The 6,360-nt window shown below is 31.5% G+C and overlaps 1 long non-coding RNA gene across 1 annotated transcript; it reads right to left on the minus strand.

Moving 5' to 3' along the window:
• Window positions 1-2,893: 2,893 nt before the first annotated feature.
• LOC124460494 lies at window positions 2,894-5,614 on the minus strand. The gene is made up of 2 exons (XR_006954401.1): window positions 5,487-5,614; window positions 2,894-3,192 (listed from the first exon to the last, which is right to left on the minus strand). It is a non-coding gene; the product is annotated as an uncharacterized LOC124460494 (long non-coding RNA).
• Between the last annotated feature and the right edge of the window lie 746 nt (window positions 5,615-6,360).

Consider the following 6,360-nt stretch of genomic DNA (forward strand, 5'->3'; position numbering starts at 1 on the left):
TTTTCATCTACAAAAACATCTACAGAAATTAACTAACTAAGAGAGGATATAAAAGAAAGAAAGAAAGAGAGAGAGAGAGAGAGAGAGAAAGGAAAGGCAAAGAGTCTCTAAATATATATACATTTTCTTTTTCGTTTTGTGTTTGATGTTTGTTTTCCATTTATTTGTGTTTAGCTTTAACTATCTCTCTGTTCTAATTACTAGATATCCATAAACATATAACTATATATATATATATATACAAATATATATATATATATAATTGTAAAATATATTTAATTGTAAATTATCAAGCAATGCACATTGGCTAGTGGCAACAACAAAAATGGAAAGGACAACAAAAAACAAAGCAAAAAGCAAAAACTAAAATAATGTTAACAAGCGGCAACAAATATGTTTCAAATGTTTCGGCACTTAGCACATTAGAGAGCAAAAAAGGCACCAATTTAGATCAATAACCGAATCGATTCTCATATATAAAATATATATATATATACATATATATATATATATATACAATACATGCGCATTATATAGGCAACATCATATTATATACAAATATATTTGTATTGTATATTAATATGTTTATTAAGCAAAACCTCAGCTCAGCGTTAAAAAAAATGTAATTATTTAAACTAAAACCATAATTAGTTTGTGTTTTTGTTTCATTTTCAATCTTTGTTTGTATTTATTATTATTATTTCTTTACTAAAAACAAAAAACAAAAATTGTAAAAAGTCAATTTTGAATAATTATACAGAAAACATTATGAAAAACGACAAAAACAAAACAAAAGCAAAATAGAACCGATTTTTTTTTTTATATATATTATTATATTTATGTGTATTGAAAGTGCAGCCAGCCTAGTAAAGTCTATAAAAAATGCTAAATGAAAAAGGGAAAAATTTAACAAAAACAAAAAACCTAGAAAAACAAAAATGTTGATCATTAATGTACTCAGATTCAGACAAAACAAAAAACAAAAACCAAACGAAAAAGAGCAAAAATTTCTAATTTAGAATTGAAATTGTTAGTTAAAATTTAAGTGAAAAGTTTATAGAGTTATTGATAAACGAAAATCACGAAAACGAAACAGCAAAACTGAAAAAGAGAGAGAACAAACAAAAAAATATATATATATAAATGGGGTAACATGAGCATAATATAGACAGAGACGATAAAAGAAAACAACTAGACAAACAGACAGACAGACAAAGAATTAAAAAGAGACAGAGAGAGAGAGAGAGAGAGAAAAAGAAAGGGCTGTGGATTAAGTCGCTCTCTCTCTATCTCTCTGTCTCTCTTCAGATTGGCCATACTTCCCAATGCTTGGGCAATGATAAGAAATTTTTACTTGGTTTATATAGTAACAAATATCGTACATCTTCTTATTGTTAGATAATTTAATATTCTACTTTTCATCTCGTTGATGAAACGTATATATATATTTTTTTCTTTATAAAATTCCAAAAATCCTGAGATTATAGCTTTTCAATTCTAATTATATTTTAGTGTACCATGTAGATTCCTTTTTCAATCTATATTCAATTTGGAACTTGCTATTGCAATATATACATATGTATGTGTGTGTTGTATATAGCAATTTATTTAATTGTTTTTGTTTTTTATAATTGTAAATTTAATATTGGTTTTCTTATAATTCAACGAGAGATGTAGTTGATCCAAGTAACTATTTTTCAATTATTGCCAAAATGAACACCACATACATACACATAAACACTTACACACATACAGAAATGCATGTATATATATATATATATATACATTCATTTATCAACGATGCAAGTGAGGTTCTGCTTGTGATATTTACAATTTAAACACAATTATTATTACGTACTATTATTATTATTATTATTATGATTATTATTATATTATTGTCTCAATGAATTATTTTGTAATTCCTTTTCTTTGTCTCCACGTATAATTATTATTATTATTAATATTATTATTATATGCAATGTATTTATTATATCAAATTATATATATATATATATACATTTTATATACATACATATGTATGTGTATATACTACTAGTTCGATTTTCTGTTGGTTTAATTGTCTCAAATGTTTTTTTTTTTTATTTCTCAACATCTGAGCATCTCATCTCATATTCTCTCACACGATGGTTGCCAATTTTCCATATACATAAGTACATTTGGCCATTTATCATTAGCATTCATTAGTTTAGTTTTTATTATAGCTATATATACATATATTCCATATACATATATATATATATATATACTTATATTCCATATACATATATATATATATATATACTTATATATACTTATCTTTATCTATATCAATTTTTGATTTGTTTTTTTTTTCTTCTTTGTATTTTGTGTGTGTGTGTGTGTTTTTAGTTTTTAAGCAGCAACAGCAACAAATTGCATTTTATTTCTTTTTGATTTGTTTTATTTGCATTATTGTTGGTTGTTTTTTGTTTTTGTTTATTGTAACTTGCAAAATTCATAGGCAGATATTTCTAAACAAGAACAACAACAACAGCAAAATGCTAAAAGGAAAAATAAAAACAAAAAATGAATAAGTAAAAATGAAAAAAATAAAAAACAAACTGCAACATTCCCCCCATATACATAGATTCGTATGTATGTATATACATATAAATAATTAAATAAAAATGTTTTTCTTACACATTGAATATTAATAATTAAAAAATAAACACACACACACATACATACATATATTCATCACACACATATAACACACACAAACACACTCAAAGCGTGAGAACAAATTCAAAGAAAACAAACAAAAAAAAACATGAAATTTAACATAAAACAAAAACAAATTTATTGACAAAATAAAAGAATTGCATTTTTTCCCCTTTTCAAAAAAAAAAAAAAAAACAACAACACTAATTTATTTGGAACATAAGCAAAGAATACATCTTTTATTTTCATTGAAATGTATTGTAGGTTCCGCTTAACTTGGCTCAGAGCTAATCCTTGAGTTAATGACTTCTGCCAAGATATAATCCCACAAAAATGAAATAAGGAAATTTGTATTACTGATTTCATTGATCCAATCGTTAGGCAAACCAGATAATTATCCTCTTTATGGACATTTCTTTGTGGAAAATTTGAACAACTGTGTTTAATCAAGTCCAATCGACTTGGTCTGGTCTGGTCTCGACTCGTCCATGTCTGTAAATAAGAAATTGTTAAGAGCTTTCTAAAAGTATTTCACAATGAAATTTGTTGTTCAAGATTATTTGAAAGTATTTCACAAGGTAATTTGTCTAAGTATGTTGCAAGGATTTGAGAATTTGAGTTAAACCATGTTAAAGCCTTTCAAATATTTCGTTTCATAGGTTTAGAATGGCTACAAAACTTTCTTTCATGGACCTGGAGTGAAAATAAGAAGTTGTGGGAAGAAAGCCTTGGGTGCAGCCTGATTGAAAAAACATTTTAAAGCCTCTGAGGTTAAATGTAAAAAGATTCTAATGGGCGCCTATTGAAAATGCAGCGATTGAATGTGCCCAATTCGGGCACGCAGACATAATGAATATATATATTAATATAAATTATTATTAAAACGTTAATATTTGTCAAAGAAATAATGGCTTGTCGATGAAAAACGAGGGTCAAAAGCAGAAGTTTTGTAGTAAGCAAAGGGAAAAGGACTGTTTAAAGCAGTAAGCCACTGGCCACTTGGTGGAAAAAGCAGCAACTTTTATTTCGATGACTGCAGGACCTCGAGCATGCAACCATTTGCAGTAGAATCCGGATATAACGACGCTCAAGGGACCGGAGCGGTACTAACCGGAAGCCCTTTCATACATATAAGTTTGTATTGGGACCAACCAATCACTCATCGAACTTTATTCGCTATAACCGGACGAACGTTATAGTCGTTATAACCTGATTCTACTGTATATAAAAAAGGATTTCCATTACCTACTCGTTCAACATTGAATAGAAGGTTAGCAGATGTGCAAACAAATGCTACTTCAAATTAACATAAGTAAGGAAATAATATTTCACTGTGATATTTTAAGACCCACATGGCTATAAAGGGTTAAACGAGGCAGCCGATTGCCTTCCCTCACTCACACTTGGTTATTACACAGGACCATACATTTTAACGAAAGGATGATCTCGAGTAAGTTAAAACTTGTTCCAGGATTTTTCGAGTATTTTGTTACAAAAGATAAATTAACTTGTTCAATGAGAAACAAAGAAGTTCACCATCGCAAGAAGGTTACAATTTCTTCGAGGATTTTGCAAGGATTTGATTAACTTTATAAGTAAGTTAAAGCTTGTTCGAGGGTTTCGCAAGGAGCTAGTAAGTTATACCTTATAGTTGCCAATTTTTTAGAACATCGCCTTTAGGATTTCTACAAGGATATACAAAATGCCGTACGAGCTGATGAATTTTCACTCGATTTGCTCGAAACTTGGTTTTGCAATCCAGCAATTCTGTTATCCCAACGGGAGCAATGTTGGCCATCGAGGATACAAGTCGAAGTACAACGCTGCCTTTTCACCATGGTTCGAGGAACTTTGGGGACCAATGCGTTCCAAGGACACTCGTGTGCCATTTCGTCTAACGACAAATCGTGGTTCGTTTACCAACATGATGATAGCCAGTTGTATCGACTTTTTCGATTTACGTCGCGCAGGACTCTAGTGGGTCGAAAAATCTCTTATAATTTTTCGAGATTGATTAATCGCAAGCGCGAGGAGAAACACAAGGGCATCCCGGGCATCCCGGCCTGCTAGTCCCTTCGAAACGCGAAGGATGGGCAACCACTTATAGTCTCCCGTTGGTTGCTCTAATTTGGAGAGAATAAGGAGACCATTTAAAGACCAAAAAGGCCTTTAAGAATGATACAAAATTTTCATATGGCATAAATCTCTACATTTCGATCAATCGTAAGTAAATTTGTAGGTTTCATGCCCCTTTTGGATCTGGATAAATGAAATTTAGTAGTATTTTTTTATAGAAATATTATCCAACCAAATGTAATACCCTGCATTTTTGCCTTTGAAATGGTATGCCAGGCCAACTGGCTCTTTCAATTGAAGTTTTGCTTCTGTTTGGTTTTTTTTTTTGGCCATGTTAAGGCATAAAAACGCATTTCGCATAGATAATTAATTTGCGGTTTTGCGTGTGTGAGTTTCCAATTTAGTCATTTAGTTCAATCATTATGCAAATGAATATAAAACGCAGAAAGCAAGTTTATTTATATATATATATATATATGTATACATATGTATTCACCTATATATGGATTTGGAAATTGACTTATCTTTCCAAAAGTCACACAGCAATCCACATTCTTGAGCGAAATGAAAATTTATGAGAGCAATTTGTTAAACAATATTTCGAATTAGTTTTATTATGCACTCCTTTCCAGTCAGGTGAGATACGAGCTGGCTTATCAGGTGCAGAAGACCCAGACCCCAGACCACAGACCCCAGACCCCAGACCTTACCTGAACTGAAAGCCCCAAAAACATGTAATTATTGTGAAAAGGCGAAAATAGTCATTGCTGGTTATTGATAGTCTATATTTGATCAATTGGCTCTGATCGACTGCCACTTGACGGAGCTGTGGAATGAATGATTAAACGCAACAAATCCAGGGACGGATTATTCTATATACTACTTGTATTTGATCGATTGCCACTTGACGGTTTTTGTTTTTGTTTTTGTTGCCAAATGAAATGATTAAAACACCGCTCCGACTCCAGGGGCCGATTGTTAAATTGTCTAATCTATATGCTAAACTTTTTAATTGACTTTCCGATAACCCAAATGATCTGGCATCAGGTTTCTATTTTCATAATTCACTAAATCAAACCAATTCCATGTAGATTTTGAACATTTCACTGGGTTCTCTAACACAGAGCAACAAATTTTTCCAAACTATTGTTAGCCATCCAATACGGTCCTGCATGGGAGAGAGAAGGAGATCATGGCTAATTAGCCTAAACAAATTGACAAATATGAATGCGATCAAACATTAAGTGACTGCTGTTTAAACAACAATACGAATTTAATTAACTAAATCAACTACGATGCGAAGGCGGAGAGTTCAAAGCACCCAAAAAGGGTTAATGCTTGTCTCGTTGGTGCAGGGGTAGGGTAGGGTAGAGAGGGGGGCTGGAGGGGTTGTGGGTATGCCATATAGAATGCGTAATCAGTGCGCCTTCTCCAATGCGATAATCGCAGGGCCGATGTTGTTTGTGATAAGGCCAATGATTAAAAGCAAACAGCGATGGTAATCAAAGCTAGCCTATGCCTTTATGCCCAGTTTCAGTTTGAGTTTCGGTCGCAGTCGCAGTCGAAGTACCGAGCCCAGCCAGG

This window comes from Drosophila willistoni, assembly GCF_018902025.1.
Source record: "Drosophila willistoni isolate 14030-0811.24 chromosome XL unlocalized genomic scaffold, UCI_dwil_1.1 Seg141, whole genome shotgun sequence".
Taxonomy (NCBI): Eukaryota; Metazoa; Arthropoda; class Insecta; order Diptera; family Drosophilidae; genus Drosophila; species Drosophila willistoni.